The 17,607-nt window shown below is 46.2% G+C and overlaps 1 pseudogene; it reads left to right on the forward strand.

The window, feature by feature from the left end:
- Nucleotides 1–10,696: 10,696 nt before the first annotated feature.
- On the forward strand, nucleotides 10,697–11,417 carry LOC133766375 (mitochondrial fission factor-like; annotated as a pseudogene).
- Nucleotides 11,418–17,607: the final 6,190 nt, after the last annotated feature.

Here is a 17,607-nt window from a genome sequence, read left to right on the forward strand (position 1 = left end):
GAGGAAGACAGGAGGGAGGGAGGTGCAGGTGGATGGCCACTTGCCCGTGAATGTCACTTGTCGGTGAGGAAATCCCCTGCTGTTCACTTCTCCCTGGGAAGCACATATGTGCTCAGGGGGAATTCAAGGGGAAACCCACTTTACTCATTAGCACACAACTTTCCCCAGGAATAAGGTGTCCCGCTAGGTCACAGCTGCGATTCCTCAGCTGTCTTTTCGTCTGGTGGCACTTTCTGAATGGCCACAGGGACTTGGATTTGCGTGGGACTCAGAAAAGCCAAGGGGAAGAATGTGAGCCCTATTCACTTATTCACATGGGTTAAAGGCTGGGGGACCCTGATGACAGCAGGCCTGGAGAAGGACAATGAGGCCCACAAAGGTAGAAAAAAATGGCAGAGCCCCTGGAGTTTAAAAAAAAAAAGGCAGAGCTGGTGGGGCTGGCCAAGCTGAGCGGGAGGGAGGTGAAATCAGGGACATTGAGTCCACAGAGAGTGGGGTCGAACTGCCCTGCCCACTGACACCCTGCCCTGTCCCCTTCCTCCTCCCCCCAGCCCAGGAGAACCTCTCGGCTCTAAGATGTGAAAGGCTTATCCTGCTGGGAACCTCCTCTGGGAAAGAGCTGAGACAGCAGGATGCCTAGGCCTGCCTACCAGAAGACCTCCCCCCAAGGACCAGACCGGGATCAGAAAGGGACCCAGGGCTGGCAGAGTGACCCTCGCTGGCAACACACCAGCCTTACCTCCTAGACACTGACACCCTCTAGGGAAGACTCCTCCATTGCCTTCCGGCTCCTGGGGAAACACATGAAGAGACAGAGATGGCGTCCGTTGATTCCATGGTCTCTGGAAGAGACTGCACTAGGACCCAGAAGCCTGTGGGAAGTAATGGCATACACCTGCAAAATCCCCTGGGGGTTCCCAGAAGGCTATAGCCCTAGAGAACAGAAAACAACAAATTAGTGTGGGGGTAGGGGGCAGGGCTTGGCATTATTTCTGCAGGTATGAGCGGGGGTTCTCCATGTCTGGTGACACCTACAATGACGTAGTATCCATCAAGCTGTCACTCCACAGTATTTTGCAGTAGAGATGCAAATTTGTACTCATTTCAAAAATGAAACACAAAGTTTCAAAAGTGTAAGGAGAAGTGGGTGTTTAACCCCGTGGTTAAGATGCCAGTTAACACAGCTGAATTCCATTATCAGAGTACCTGTGTTTGTATCAGGCTCTGGGGGCCGGTATTGGGTGCAGCAGGTTAAGCTGCCTGCAATGACAGCATTCTGGATGAGTAAAGGTTTGAGTCCTGGCTGCTCTACTGACAATCCATAATGCATCCAGGAGCAAACTAGCATTAGGAGTGAATGATGACCCAAGTGCTTGGTCCCTGCCACGGATGTGGGAGACCCAGCTGGAATCCAGGTTCCTGGCTTCTGCCTGGCCCAGCCCCAGCTGTTGTGGTCATTTGGGGAGTGAACCAGTGGATGGAAGATTCTTTCTGTCTCTCTCTCTCTCTCTCTCTCACTACCTTTCAAATGAATAAATCTTGGCGAAAAATAAAAATAGATTTCAGGCTCTGTCTTCCCATTCCAGCTTCCTGCCAAGGCAGACCCAGGGAGGCCGCCATGATGGCTCTTGGCTTTGGCTGGCCCAGCTCTGACTGTTGCAGGCATTTGGGAGGGGAAGCACAGACTGGAAGCATTTGGGAGGTGAAGCAATGTCTAGAAGTTCTTTCCCTGTATCCTTCTGCTTCTCTAAACAATTAATTAATTTTAGATAACTTTGCATAACATGTCCAGGTTTTAGAATATGATTTTACTCTCCTTTGAAATAGAGGAATTTCACAAAAGTAGTTTGAACAACTTGACTTTCAGGGAGCCAAGTATCCTATGGGTAGAGCTTATTATTATTATTATTATTATTATTATTATTATTTTGACAGGCAGAGTGGATAGTGAGAGAGAGAGACAGAGAGAAAGGTCTTCTTTTGCCATTGGTTCACCCTCCAATGGCCGCTGTAGCCGGCGCATCTCGCTGATCCGAAGCCAGGAGCCAGGTGCTTCTCCTGGTCTCCCATGCGGGTGCAGGGCCCAAGCACTTGGGCCATCCTCCACTGCCTTCCCGGGCCATAGCAGAGAGCTGGCCTGGAAGAGGGGCAACCGGGATAGAATCCGGCGCCCCAACCAGGACTAGAACCCGGTGTGCCGGCGCTGCAAGGCGGAGGATTAGCCTGTTAAGCCATGGCGCCGGCCAGAGCTTATTATTTTTAAATAATACATTTAGTAAACAAATTAAAATAAGTTTTATGAAATGTCTAGCTTCCATCATCTTCAAGGCTTATGTTGCTCTGAAGTACTGCACATAACCAAACATTCAAGTCAGTTGAATTGCTTGATTCCATTCTGGATTCCAAGGGGCCAGTTTCTTCTTGCAAATTTGTTTTTTGCCTCTTGTAACATTTCTTGTGTTTCTTGTTGATAGTGGCTGATGAAAACATCACTGATTTGAGAAGGAATCATTAGGCCAACATCATTTGTAAGCACAATGTCATCGTAAGCTCATCCAAATTTTGGAGCTGTTTCTTTGCTACTTCTATTTCTTCCTTTAATTTTGTGATTCTGCTCATACCTGCACATTTGTTGATCCTTTGTGTATCTTCACAGTTAACACTGATGTCTTCTGCAGCTGCCATCTTCCTATGGGTAGAGTTTAATATAATGTAGGGCATGGAAGGTGGGAAAGATGGAAGGCGAGGCTGGTGATGCAGGTGGGCAGATCAGCCAGGGAAGTTGGGCTCCCCTCCCCTTTCAGAGTCAACCTTCATGGAGTCCCTCTTCTTCCCCTTCTCAAATCTCCGGGTGTCCTCTGCTGACCCTCCCCATTCTATTGCAGCCACTGCCCCCCCCCCCCACTAACACCAAGTTTGCTTCAAACTTCCTCTCCCTTCACCTGTCAAAATTAACCTGTGTCCTCAACCAGAAAAGTGCCTGCATCTTTACATTTTACTTAAAGTGTTAATACAAATATACGCATTTGTGTTTCTTATAGTGGTGTCTGAGTCAATTCCTTTATGCAAAGACTTATTCTTGGCAGAGGCATTCCAAATATCTCCAGGCATGAAGTCTACCTGTTCACCCTCACCTTGGACATAAGCCCCATTATAAGTTTAATGTGTGACATTCTTTGTTAATAATCTGTGTCTTCATTTTGTTCCTAAAACTAAGTCTTCAACTGTAGTGTATAGATCAGATCCTGGAGCTCAGAGCCAGACAGACCCAAGTTCGAATCTTGACCTCAATGCTTTCTAGAACTTCCATTTCTAGACCTGCAGAGAGTAGTAACTGCACTCTCTTGGGCTCTGGTGGACACAGCGGTGAAACGCCTGGTATTAACTGATAGCAAGTGGTCTTGTGTCTCTTCCAGACAGCCTTGTTGACAGAGAAGGGAGAAAGGGCTGGGGATGGGAGTACTTCTGTTCTGCCCCTGGCTTGCTGGGTATGTGAAACTGCTCTGTTGCTTTTCAAATAAATAAATCGATCCTAAAAATATTCATTTGCATGCTCACATCTGGAGTTTGACACAAGATAGTGTCTTTCTTGAAATTCTGGGATGCTTGTGGTACCCAGAAATCTTGGAAAGGCAATAGATGTTGGGCTGGTGTTGCCTGCCACCCATTCCCAGCCCAGCACCCAGCCACCCTCCCCAAACCAGGAATTAAACAGACTCTAGCAGTCTGTTGTATCTAAGCTACTTAAAGGAGAGTTGTCTTTAGTGTTACAGGACCTTAGTCAATAATGATGTATTGTCTTAAAATTAGTTTTGAGGGCCGGTGCTATGGCTCAATAGGCTAATCCTCTGCCTGCAGTGCCGGCACACCAGGTTCTAGTCTCGGTTGGGGCGCTGGATTCTGTCCCGGTTGCTCCTCTTCCAGTTCAGCTCACTGCTATGGCTGGGGAGTGCAGTGGAGGATGGCCGGAGTGCTTGGGCCCTGCACCTGCAGTGGAGACCAGGAGAAGCACCTGGCTCCTGGCTTCAGATCAGCGAGATGCGCTGGCTGCAGCGGCCATTGGAGGGTGAACCAACGGCAAAAAGGAAGACCTTTCTCTCTGTCTCTCTCTCTCTCACTGTCCATTCTGCCTGTCAAAAAATAGTTTTGAGGGGCCGGTGCTATTGCGTAGCAGGTTAATGCCTTGGCCTGAAGCTTTGGCATCCCATATGGGCGCCGGTTTGAGACCCAGCTGCTCCACTTCCAATCCAGCTCTCTGCTGTGGCCCAGGAAGGCAGTGGAAGATGGCCCGAGTCCTTGGGCCTCTGCACCCGTGTGGGAGATCCAGAAGAAGCTCCTGTTTCCTGGCTTCGGATCAGTGCAGCTCGAGCCATTGTGGCCAATTGGGGAGTGAACCATCAGATGGAGGACCTCTCTCTCTCTCTCTCTCTCTCTCTCTGTCTCTCCTCTCTCTCTGTAACTCTGACTTTCAAATCAATAAATAAATCTAAAAAATTACTTTTGATTAAATAAGATGGCTTAATCTCATCGTAACTCAATCTTGTTTTTGTTTAAGTCAAAAGTGAATTTGCAAAGCAAAAGGAACACCTGTCTCCTGCTAAAATCATCTAGGCCAGTGAGACACTGGGGAAGAACAGCAGGAACTGGAGCCAGGAAGGGGAGGCAAGAACAAATTTGTTATATTTAGCTCTAATGGGCTGAACTTTACTGAATGTTAGCAGCTGAATGTAAGCTTTAAACCTGGTCTAGGGGGCAGTGTTGTGGCATAGAAGATTAAGCTGCCACCTGAGCCACTGGCATCCTACAACGGTGCTGGTTAGAGTCCCGGCCACTCCACTTCTGAACCAGTTAACGTGCTGTTAACACTCTCTGTTAACGTGCCTGATAAGGCATCAGAAGATGGCCCAAGAACTTGGGCCCCTGCCATGCATGTGGGAGACCTGGATGTAGTTCTGGCTCCTGGCTTTGGCCTGACCCAGCCCAGATCATTATAGCCACTTGGGGAGTGAGCTAACAGATGGAAAATTCCTCTCTCTCTCTCTCTCTCTCTCTCTCCCGCTCCCTCAACTCAGCCTTTCAAATAAATAAATCTTTAAAAAAATCTAAAATTTAAACATAGAAATATAGTATTTGTAGTACTTTCAGAGACCCAAGACAGCCGATTAAAGGAGTACTATTTTGCTATATTTTGTAATCAGGTTGTTTATTTGTTAATGCTTTATTTACTTCTATTGTGTCTACAGAGTATCTTTCAGGGAATGCCATTTCAGATGCTGCAAACCTGAATTCACTCTAGGATTTTTATGTAATGAAGATTTTTTTAAAAATAATTTATTTGAGAATCAGATGGAGAGAGAAATGGCTCCTCTCTGCTGATTCACTCCTCATATGCCCACGACAGGTAGGAGGGCTGAAGCCAGGAGCAAGGAATGCAACCGAGTATCCCGTGTGCATAGCAGGAACCCATTCTCTTGAGCCATCATCCCTGCTTCCAGGGTCTGCACTAGCAGGAAGCTGGAGTCAGGAGCAGAGCTGGGACTCGAACCCAGGCACTGCCGTATGGGATGTGAGCGTCGTAACTGCTGGGCTGAAAGACCACCTGGGTGAAATGAACTTTTATTCTTTCTTCCAAAATGTTTATTTTGGGTCCAAAATCAGGGGGTTGGAAGGATCTTGAAAATCACGCATGGTTATACAGAAATCATGGTCTCCTAGAACAGTTTATTTTATCTTGCATACCTTTTAGCCAATTCCTTAGAATGGCAAAGCTCCAGAATAATGGGAAATCTTTTTTAGTTTCAGTTTCTTCACCTGTGCAAGGAAGGACAGACGAGGTTAACCTCATTCATGCCAGTTCCGACTGTGGGTACTGCTCTCTGGAAGCAGTGTGCTGAGAGACGTTCAGAGAGTAGAATTAGAGTAGGGCCATCTGACACCCATTTGCTCTTGGGATGTCCAAAAAGGCAGTTTGCTCTGTGAGGATGGGAACCTGTTTGCTTAGTTTCTCTTAACATCCTCAGATGGTGTCAGTAACTAGTGCTGCAAACGAAAGAATGAGTACGACAGAAGATTTGGAAGGGGCTAGGCGTTGTGGCATAGTCAGCTTAGCATCCTTTCTTTGCCAGCATCCCATATCAGAGTGCCGGTTAGTTAGCATCCTGGCTATTCTGCTTCCATTCCAGGTTCCTGCTAATGAGCCTGCGAATGCAACAGATGACGATTCAAGTATCTGGGGGTCCCTGCCACCCACATGGGAGAGCTCGATGACGTTCCAGGCTCCTGGCTTCTAGCTGGCCCAGCCCTACCTGTTGCAGCCATTGGGGTTTGAACCAGCAGATGGAAGATCTTTTTCTCTTTGTCACACTGCAAACAAATAAATAAAATAAACCTTAAAGAAAAAAAGAGATTTGAAAGGGCGTTTTCAGCACTAAACATCTAAGGAAACCACAAGAAGCCATAGGCTTCAAGTTAGGACATGTTCTACCCCCGGCAGAGTGAGTTGTCTCCGAAGGATCCCCAGAGACTCTGAACAGAGACACTTCCCCTCCCCGTGTGTCACTGACTTCCCTTTTGCTAGCCTCAGAGTTACATTAGCTGGAGTCTAATTAAATACAACATTGTATGTAGCGTTGTAAAATGTTAAGCTGGTAATAACAATTTTCAAATTTCTCCAAATAAAAACTCTGCAAATTTTTTTTTAACAAAAAGTGTGAAATGAAGTGTGGTGAGGGTCATGTCGGGGGGTGGGTATGGCAGGGGACTGGCTTGCTGATCTCACAAATTTGCCCAAGGCCTATCTTGCCTCAAATGCTCATCTTGGATTCAGGGATGCCCAGTGAATTGCATTCTCTCCGTGAGTCACAATGATCTGAGGTGGAGGTGAGTAGCTTTGCCTCCATGTGTTACTGAATGGACTCACCTTAGGCCTGGGATTCAATAGCATTTTAAAAATATAGACCCTGTGTAGCTACCTTCCAATCACTCAATGGACATTTCCATCACTCTGCCTAAAATTCCCACGTGCCCATTTGAAATTAATCTCACCCCAGGCCCTAGGTAGCTGCTTATCTGTTTGCTGTCACATAGATTCATTTCACCAGTCCCATAATGACATATACGTGGAAACAAACAGTGCACGGTATTTTTGAGACTCAGGATGTTGCTCCATGCATCAGTAGTTCATCCCTTTCGAATGCTGTGTATCATTTCATCATGGCCTCCATTCAAGGGAAAAAAGTATGTTTTGTTCATTATCATCTAAGTAATCATTCCTAGTTGCTTTGCTTGATTTTGAATATGGAATCATTGTTTTATGTAAACAGGATAATTGAATAAGTATGGAAAGTATAGAGATGATAAAAACGACCTGTAATTCAAGTATGTATGGTAGCCACTGTAAATACTCTAGTGTTTATTCTTTCCACTGTCTTCCTGGTGCATGTGCCTGTATGTGTGTACACCTGTACAAACACACAGGGTTAGTAATGAAATTACAATATTACTTCTGTCACACTACCTTTGATTTTCACTGAACTATTTGCTAATTGTCAATGAATATAAAGTTGTAATAGTCCATTGTACATATAAGAGTCATATATACTTATTTTAATGACTTCTTTCTTGGGAACATTGGGTTGTTCTCAAATTTTTTGCCCCTTAAACTAGGACTATTCTGCCCCCTATATCTCTTGGTTCATAGGTAAATAAACTCCCAGTGGCAGGATTCCCCAGATACTGTTAGCATGTGAAACCTATTGCATAAGTGTCTTCCTGAGAGCTTATATCTAATTTTATTCCCAACAATGTTTGTGTGTTCATTTTTAACGTCTTATTTAGGTTTGGGCAATATTTAAAATACAGTAACTTAAAAGACAAAACAAAACAAAAATCCTTCATTATTGAGGGTCTCATAGTGCTTGTATTTTTAAATCAAACAATCTTCTGGTCATGTCTAAGAGGTGACTAGGAGGCTGGATATCTTTTTTCCAGCTCTAGCATTGCACACAAGTGTTTCATACGTTCCCCATTGCCACTAGATTGCCACTAGAGGGCAGAGATGCTGCGGAAACGTAATCCTAAATTGAGCCACTCCTGAGTGACAGGTTGACAAACCCAGTCCAGAGCGGTCATTAGCACCCTCAGATCACCATTAGCACATTCTGTGGTTGTTTTGTCTGGAGATGTTTATTTTACTCAAAAGAAATTTTGAAATCTGTGCACAGACTTTTCATAATGCATATTTTCCATGAAATTTTTAAAAATCCATTATACACAAGAACATAAGGTACCCTCACTGGAATGGGTGTAAAAGTGGGAAGAGGGGCTGTCATTGTGGTCTAGACAGCATCCCATTCAGGCGCTGGTTGGAGTCTCGGCTGCTCCACTTCTGAACCAGCTCCCTGATAGGGCACCTGGGAAAGAAGTGGAGGATACACCCATGTGGGAGACCCGGAAGAAGCTGCTGGCTCCTGGCTTCGGTCTGGGCCATCCTTGGCCTTTGGGGTCATTTGGAGAGTGTGCCCATGGATGGAAGATCTCTTTCTCTGTCTCTCTCTCCTCTCTCTGTAAATGTGCCTTTCAAATAAATAAAATAAGTAAGAAAAAAAAAAACTGGAAAGAGAAGAATTCAAGGGTGGTTCACTGCACAAATAGCGATGGAGCCTCTTCCATGGGGTTGTTGGAGGTGCAGGGAAGGAATCATCTCCACCCTGTTGCTTACATGCATGCAGAATATAGACAGAAATAGTTGATCAAATTTATCTTGGGGAGTGATACTGTGCAAGGAAGAAGAACAAACAGAGCAGTACAAGGACGAGGATGTAGAGGGCTACTCTGGGTAGAGTGGGATAGAGCACAGCATTGCATGAGGCAGCGAGTGAGCTCCAGAAAGCACAAAGAAGCACATTCCTGCAGAGGCCTAGGGGCTGGATGTTTCTGGCAAGTTGAAGAACAATGAGGCCGGAGTGGCTGGAGCTGAGAGAATGAGGAAGAAATTGCTGGGGAGGTAACCTGAAGCAAGGATATGCTAGGCTCCATTGGCCATGGCTGGAATGTTCAATGCTATTCCTGTGGGAGGCCACAGGATGGTTGACAGTGAAGGAATGGCAAGATTTGATTTATGAGCCTGGTGATGTGGCACAACCATTTGTAATGCCGGCACCCCATATGGGCGCTGCTTTGAGTCCTGGCGGCTGCACTTCTGATCCAGCTCCCTGCTAATGTACCTAGGAAAGCAGTAGCAGGTTAGGAAGGAAAAGGATTAACTCAATTCTGCATCTGGGTCCATGAAGGAATGGAGGAAAGAAACCAAGGGAGCCATTCCGTGGACGCTGAGTAAGAGGGAATATCTGTGGGGCCGGGCTGCAGCAGAGCGGGGCGGGAAGAGCCTCTGGAGCTCGTCGTCTGAGCCTCCACATTTTTAACCTCAGATTTCAAAAAGCATCACGATTCCTGTCCACTGGACTGTAAGGTGTATGTATGTAGGTAATCTTGGAAACAATGGCAACAAGACTGAATCGGAACCAGCCTTTGGCTATTATGGGCTGCTTGGAAGCATGGGAGTTGCAAGAAGCCCTGGGGATGGACCTGATGCCATCGAGAGACAGCTGTGTGGCTGCCATGTAAGAACCGAACTGTCCAGTGGTGAAAAAAGTTGTCGAAATCGCGCCCACCGCCCTCCTGGGGTCCTCGCCTCGAGATGACTGTTGTAGGAGGAGTCCTCGCCTGGCCACAGATCTCCAAGAAGCAGAAACTTCCCTCGCAGCTGGAGCAGGTCCCTTTCTACAGACAGGAGAGAAAGATCGCTGTGTCGGGAGAGCAATCACAAGCCGTCCTGATCCTTCTCTAGGTCAAATGAAAGGAAATAGAAGACCCGTTTGCAAGAGAAGTGGTGAACAAGAAATAACTTCGTTTGACAGGAGTATGTACAGAAAATTCAAGTTTTGTTTGAGACATCATAAGTTTGGTGCATTTTTAAGACGTTTTAGCTACTCAAATTTGTCTCTTGGAACAGTGACACAACAAAAAGATGTCATTCTCTGTGGTTTGCAAAGAACCATATGAAGCATGAAATACCAAGAATTGTTACTTTACAGTGTTCCCTTAAGCAAAATTGAATTTACTTTTAAGCTTTCGTGTTGCAAAGATTGATGACTTCTAAATCCTGCCCAGCTTAACAAAGTGTGAGGTTTTAATATTATAGAAACAGCACTGTCAAAAATTGGACTAAAATGTACTTTTTTCCTTAGCTGGTGTAATACAAACCAGCAGGTTGAAATAAAAGCTGCACCATTAAAATACATTAGAAGTTTTTGGAAAAACCCAGCTAGTCTTATCCTGGGGAGAGGTTGTCTAGTTGGTCTAGAATCTGGTAAGTTTCAGGAAAGCTTACCTTTGCCTAGGTGATAAGTTCCTTATGTAATTGCAACACAGAGCACATAGCGGGGCCCAAGGCTGGCCATTCTGCTCCACCAGTGCTTTGCCCGGGCATCTCAGTGGCTTGGCCAATGGCCTGTGAGAGCGCACGGGGAGCCAGCACACGGTGGCCCTCTCCAGGGACCTCCAGCAGACCCAGGGGGACAAAAGTGGCTCTAAACCCACCACATGCACATGGAAGCAAGTTAAGGAGTTAATATGAAGCACAGAAGCAGACAGTGCCAAGTAGCAAGCACTTGTTGGTGCACATTTAGCATTTCCCTCTCCCACTGCTGCTGAGATGGCAGACATCAATCGAATTCAGTGAGAGATGGAATAACCCGAAGGTGTTCGTCAGCGAATGAGGGTCCCAGAAAAACTAAAAGTAGCACCACCAAATGCTGACCTGGAACAGGGCTTCCAAGGAGCTCCAAATGCTAGTGTGATAATGCAGGCTCCAGGAAGGATCATTGTAGCAGGAAATAACGAAGATGTTTCATTTTCAAGACCAGCAGATCTTGACCTTATCCAGTCAACTCTCTTTAAACCTCTGGCACTAAAAACACCTCCCTGTGTACTTACGCTACGTGAAAAGCCACTCGATTTTCTGGATTTGGAAAGACCTCCTGCCACCCTGCAAAATGAAGAAATCCGTGCAGTTGGCAGGCTAAAGAGAGAACGCTCTATGAGTGAAAATGCTGTTCACCAAAATGGACAGAAATGATTCCACACCTGTGTTTCTTGGTGGGTCTGCTGCCGCCACTTCTAATCCCCATCATGACAGCGTCAGGTATGGCACTGCAAACACAGATACAACAACCGAAGGAACATTGGAAGACATGACTGTTGGAGCTGCAGCTTCGTCAGATGACAGATTATCAAACTAAATAGATGTCTACAACTTCTAGAAGAGGAAACAAAGCACGTGCTAAGAGAGAAATGGTCAGGTAGTCAATTACTGCAGCATTCTGGCTCTTAATGGTTGGCTCTGGATTCACCACTAGAGGTAACCTCAGCTCTCAGAAATACTGTCTCAACAGCTGGAAATAGAAAGGATTTGCAAACTTTTTTGGTTCTGTCTTTGCATTGCAAGCCGTTTGATAGTCCAGACCCTGAAAATGATTTCTTCTGGAAAGTAGGTGGGAAGGACCTATCCTTGTAGAAGTGAAGGTCTATGCTGTTGCTGAGCCACACACACTTTTACGCAGTTCTGCAGTAACATTCTCCCTTTGCCTGTTTTGTAAATATGCTCAAGTTGTTTTTTTAGAAAGAATTGCTTTTTTGCCTCATCCGTCTGCACCTAAATTCTTAGAATGGGATAGAGAGTACACAGAAAATGGATTTAGAAAAGAATCTGTAAAAGAAAAACAGTACTTTTTTTGTCCTGTTCTCAAACACTATTAGTTTGTTAGACATTTTTGCATCCACATTCCCACATCAACACTTCTGAAGTTGTGGTTTGGTGTAAGATTTAAGAAAACCAAACCAATTTGTATTCCAAGGTCAGTACTTCATGATCACCTGTACAGTTTGAAGTAAGTTCTGTCAATTCGTTTATCTAATATGGTGCAGTGAGTACGTTCTTACTTTCATTTGAGTTTTGCAGAGGATTTTCTATAAAGTCTGTTTTTACTAAGTCCCTGTGTGAACAATTTAAAAAACTACAGAATAAGATAAAAATGTAGTGTATTTAATAAACCGAGAGAGAGAGAGAGAGAGAGAGAGAGAGAGACCACATAGCTATTTGTATAAAATTTCTTATTGGGAAATTTGAGATTTCAAAAATTACCAATGTCTTCCCAGTTTAAAGGTACATTGTGGCCGGCGCCGTGGCTCAACAGGCTAATCCTCCGCCTTGCAGCGCCGGCACACTGGGTTCTAGTCCCTGTCGGGGCGTCAGATTCTGTCCTGGTTGCCCCTCTTCCAGGCCAGCTCTCTGCTGTGGCCCAGGAGGGCAGTGGAGGATGGCCCAAGTGCTTGGGCCCTGCACCCCATGGGAGACCAGGGGAAGCTCCTGGCTCCTGCCTTCGGATCAGCGCGGTGCGCTGGCCGTGGCAGCCATTGGAGGGTGAACCAAGGGCAAAGGAAGATCTTTCTCTCTGTCTCTCTCTCTCACTGTCCACTCTGCCTGTCAAAAAAAAAAAAAGGTACATTGTAGAGCTGAACTTTGAGTCACTAGGCAAGATTATTTTTTCATGCTCTCATTTGTAGTACGTTTTTGTGAAAATCCTTGGGATTAAAGTTTTGGCTAAAAATTGTTTAACTTGAAAGCTTATTTTTCCTTGCAAACTCAAATCTGTGAGCTTGGTACCAAGTCCAGGTGTAAACATTGCTATTTGGAAGCCATGCTTATATTTTCTTGTAAATTTTTATTTTACATTTTATATTTATGTATTTTATTGTATATCTATTTTATATATTATATTTCATATTTTCTTGAAAAATTTAGCACAATTGTGTAACAGTCAGTTGAACCCACTGTTACCATTGTTCTCACCCCATGGAAAACAGTTGGTTACACAATTCTTGCAAGAAACAACTGAGAGGCATTATGGATTAGTCTTGACAGTGAGGGAGATTTTTGGTCTTCACCTAAGCGATTGTTAATAGTTACTAATTTTTTAGGAGTTGGAGCCATTCAGTTTCTGTGATAACTTAGTGAACAACATTTTATAGTAGCAAACCCGGTACACTGTAGCCCAAAATAAATTGCCCTTCTAAAAGAAGGCTTTTATCTTCAGCGTGAAATCTTAACACAAGTTTTAAAAAATGGTTTCCATTTTATAATTTGAGGAGTTGCCTGGAGATTCTAAACTGACCCATGACGTTGTAACATTCACAAGAAGGCTCAGATGCAGCAGTGTAGATTTGAATGTGGAGGCATGCATCATTTTCTTCTTAGAAATTCGGAGGCTCTGTGACTTCACAACTTCTGTGCAATTAGATTAAATCATCATGCAAAGTCATGTGGCGTAGTTTCCTTAAATGGGCTCCTTCAAAATAGTTTAGGATTATGCTGCACTGACATGTTTAATATGAAAGGTGAGTCATTGCATTCAGAGTTCAGTCTATAAGGATAGTTTAAGATAAGATATCTAAACACAAGTCATTTCCAGGTCTCGCTAACCTTTCACACAGACAACAAGGAGAACTGCTCTCAGAAAGGTTGAGGATGAGCCTGGGCAGTTGTGTGTGTTCTGGGAAAAGACATCAGATTGCCTGCTGGTTGACTGGGGGCTCTGGCTTCCTTCTAGCCTTGACATTTCTGGTTAGCCTAGGAAACCTGTTCCTGTTGCTAACAAGCCACGCTAGCTAAGAAGTTACAGAAGACACTTAAAAATGGGCTTTCCAGGGGGCATTATACTACTCAAGAGTCTTAAATTGGAAGCTTTTATGTATAAAGGACTACCGACTACGGATAGAATATGGATGATAATTAAATAAGTAACCTGAAATAAAGACCTCATTAGCAAGTTGCCCTACTCTCTCTCTCTCTCTCTCTCTCTGCCTCTCCTTCTCTCTGTGTAACTCTGACTTTCAAGTAAATAAATAAATCTTTTTAAAAAAGGGGGGGGGGGTTGTGGCGCTGTGGCACAGTGGGTTAAACCCTGGCCTGAAGCGACGGTATCCCATATAGGTGCTGGTTCTAATCCCGGCTGCTCCAATTCCGATCCAGCTCTCTGCTATGGCCTGGGAAAGCAGTGGAGGATGGCCCAAATCCTTGGGCCCCTGCACTCACATGGGAGACCCGGGGAAAGCTCCTGGCACCTGGCTTCGGACCAGCGCAGCTTGGGCCATTGCAGTCAGTTGGGGAGTGAACCAGCAGACAGAAAACCTCTCTCTCTCTCTCTGCCTCTCCTCTCTCTGTGTAAATCTGACTTTCAAATAAATAAAAGAATCTTAAAAAAAGAAAGTATTTAACAAGTATGGATTTGCACACATACGACATTATTATTTCCTTTTATCCCAATTAACATATAAAGGAGAAGTGGAAGTAAGACACGGATAATTAGAACTTTGTGGCAAACTCTAGCAAATGTGTCTCTGGGACAAAGATTTTCACAGACAGAAGCCTCGGGAGCCAATTCCACTGTATACTAAAGGCTCTGATTCCTTCACTTGTGCATCCCATCCCTCAATGCTGCAGGTACCCAGAGGGCAGGGAAGGTCTGGTCCCTGCTGTAGAGACAAAGGAAGTCAGCCTCCAGCGCTGTGTCCAAGGCTTGCAGCTTTGGTGCAGCTGAGTCATGAATTGAACGCTGGCTACTGAGGCCGCCCTTTCACTGGCTGTCACACACCACTCAGCTGTGCGGGGAGTAAACAAACCGTGTCCTCATCCATCCCCAGTCATTCCTCATCCCAGGTTCAGCCAAGCGTTCCAGGGGAAAAGAAACAGGCAGTGATAACTGGGAGACAAAAGCAGAGCTTGGAGAATCGTGTGTACACATGCTCTCAGGTCCTCTAACGCATCCTGTGCCCGTGATGCACCCAGGCTGAGAAGCAAACCCTCCTCCTCCAGGAGAGGCCTTTCCTAGGCTGAGTGGCTCAAAATACACGCTCAGGAGCAGCAGTGACTCGCGCCAGGTCAGGGATTGGAGGCTGCAGGGTAGACAGCACTTCTGGACTCCAGCAGAGATGGGTAGGAATGCATTCATTCTAGATTCTACATTGTTCCGGGGTCAGAGCAGAGAGCCCAGCACTCCTCCAGGTGACTGAAGGAAGACCAAGGCCAGCCATGGGGCTGACCAAAAACTCCGGATTGTCCTGCAGAGTTCAGAGGACGTGGAACCCTCAAACACTAGAGGAAGCAAATGACTGCCTCAACTTCCTGTCTCAGAAGGACTTTTCATGAGCAAAGGCCTGTGGGGTTGTTTCCCCACTTCAATCTGGGTTTGTTTCCCTGCTTCACAACAGCCTGTGATGGTTTTGGGCACTGCTAGGCAAGAGGCAGGCAAGGCAGGTAGCTCACAGCCTTGGGGGCACTGGCCCTTCAACCAGCCAAGTGGCTGATGCTGGAGCTAAGGGAAGACAGCTAACCACTGTCTTCTCTCTCATCCCACAGGTCTGTGCACCTGCTGTAAGGACCAGGAGCCCCTCCCCGCTCCATGGTTCTTTCCAACAATTTCCACCCTCCCTGCCTCACTAAGTCAGGCATTGCTCTGACTATAGTTCTAAGTTCAGTCTCATTTTAAATGTCTCAGATAGTTTTGGGGGTGTGGCTTGATGTCAGAGAGGCTCCAAGAAATTTGGAGACAAATGATCCTCCTGGCATTCCACTCACAGGTATGTGGTTTTAGGCCAGCTGCCCCAGTTCTAAGAGTAGCAGTCTTTTCCTGGGTAACAACGTTACTTAGTCTCTAGTTCTCAAGGCAGCTGCACAGACAAAAGGATTATGTATCTACTCTGCACTTGTTGGAGACCTTTAGATGGTAGCCGTCCTCCATGACTGGAGAGACTGAGTTAGCTCTGCTGCCCAGTCGCTCTCACACCCCAGGACTTTTCCACTGCAGCCTCATCCCCTTGGTCCATCAGTCTCTGTTGAAGATCAGGCTTGGAGGGGGGCCCAGGGGGTGAAGACCACCCGCAGGGATCCCTCCTGCAGAGATGAAGTCTCCTGCAGAGCACTGAGACTTGGCCTGCAGGCTGCAAGCAAGGCAGACACACATGCAGATTCACAGTGTCTTTTCCATAGATAAAGTTGGTAAACAGACTTCTGGGCCTGGCCTCTGCAGAGCCCCTGCCTTAAAGAGCCAGTAATTAGCAAAACAAAGGGGCATTGAGCCTGGTGATCTCTGGACAGACCTCTGCACAAGCATCAGGAAGGACCAGGTGTTCTCCCTTCCCTGGGGCACAGGAGGCCTGATCCAGTCAGCTTAGGACCAGAGCTCTCTGCCTGCAGCCAGGGTGACAGTGAAGGTTCTGTGAAAGAGTCCAGCTGCTGGACAGACTCTGGGCAAAAGGCCACCGGCTCTCTGCCTGAGGCCCAGGAAGCACTGCCAGCTAAAGTCTGCTTCCTGGACCCCAGGGCAAGGGATCCACATTGGCGCCCTCTCCTTTCAAAACGTTCAGACCACAGAAGCCTTCCAGGGAGGAGAAAGTCCTATGTCAGGACACAATGTTCCAGTGCCCCAGAATGCACCGCACTCAGGGTGATGTGGATGTCAGGGCAGGTTCATTGGGGGTGACAGGTGTGCCACCCGGTGCCCAGGGGCAGCCTGAGCCTCTACTGGCAGGAGACTTACGGGAAACCTCTGCAGCTTCCTCTCAGTGTTGCTGTGAACCTAATGCTGCTCTAAGAACCATCTGGAAGAAGGTTGTCCTGAAATAGTCTTTAGAGGATTCAGACTGGGGTGGGCATTGGAGGCAGTGGCTAAGATGCCCTTGGGGACAACATTCCATGTGGGGAACAAGTCTGGCTTTGGTTGATGTGCACCCTGAGACACAGCGGGTGATTCCTCAGGTACTTGGGTCCCTTCCACTCACGCAGGAGACCAGAAAGCTCCTGGCTCTCCCCTGGCCCAGCTCAGTCTGTTGCACACATTTGGGACTCGAACCAGGGCATGGAAACTCTCTTCTTCTCTCTCTGCCTTTCAAATACAGTAAGTTGAACATTTTTTAAAAATGGTGCAGATCTCACAGACCAGAGGAGTCCTGGACACAGGTCAGTTCTGTCCACAATGCCTGCCTAGATGCCCATTGTAGAAAATCCAAGTAGCTGGGAGCAGCTCACTCAGAGCCAGGAGTCTCTGATACCCCAGAGAGGCTGCCTGCACCTGCAGAGATCCTTAGCACAAGCTGTTACATAACAATGAGCCAGCCCTGGAGGCACAGGACTGCAGCTCTGTCCTGCTGTTCACCTTTAGTTGTGTGGAAAGAGCCTCTGGGAAACAAAGTTTGCATCACAGATTAGATGACTGGCTCCTTGCCCTTCAAAGCAGCTCAGGTAAGGTGTATGTTATCTACCAGTGACTTACTACATACTACAATCACAAATCTGAGCAGAAGCCAAGATAAGAGTGAAAACACCTGTCAGTAGGTAAAACAACAACAATAATAATAACAACAGGCCAAAGTCTTGATTGCTAACAAGTTCTAGGGAAGATAATTTTAAACCTACACCTTGAGATGATATTGTGTGTTTACAAAGTGATTATGTGGGACATGGTTACTTATGAATAAAGGGAACTTGAGAAA

Source organism: Lepus europaeus, chromosome 9, assembly GCF_033115175.1.
Source record: "Lepus europaeus isolate LE1 chromosome 9, mLepTim1.pri, whole genome shotgun sequence".
Lineage (NCBI taxonomy): Eukaryota > Metazoa > Chordata > Mammalia > Lagomorpha > Leporidae > Lepus > Lepus europaeus.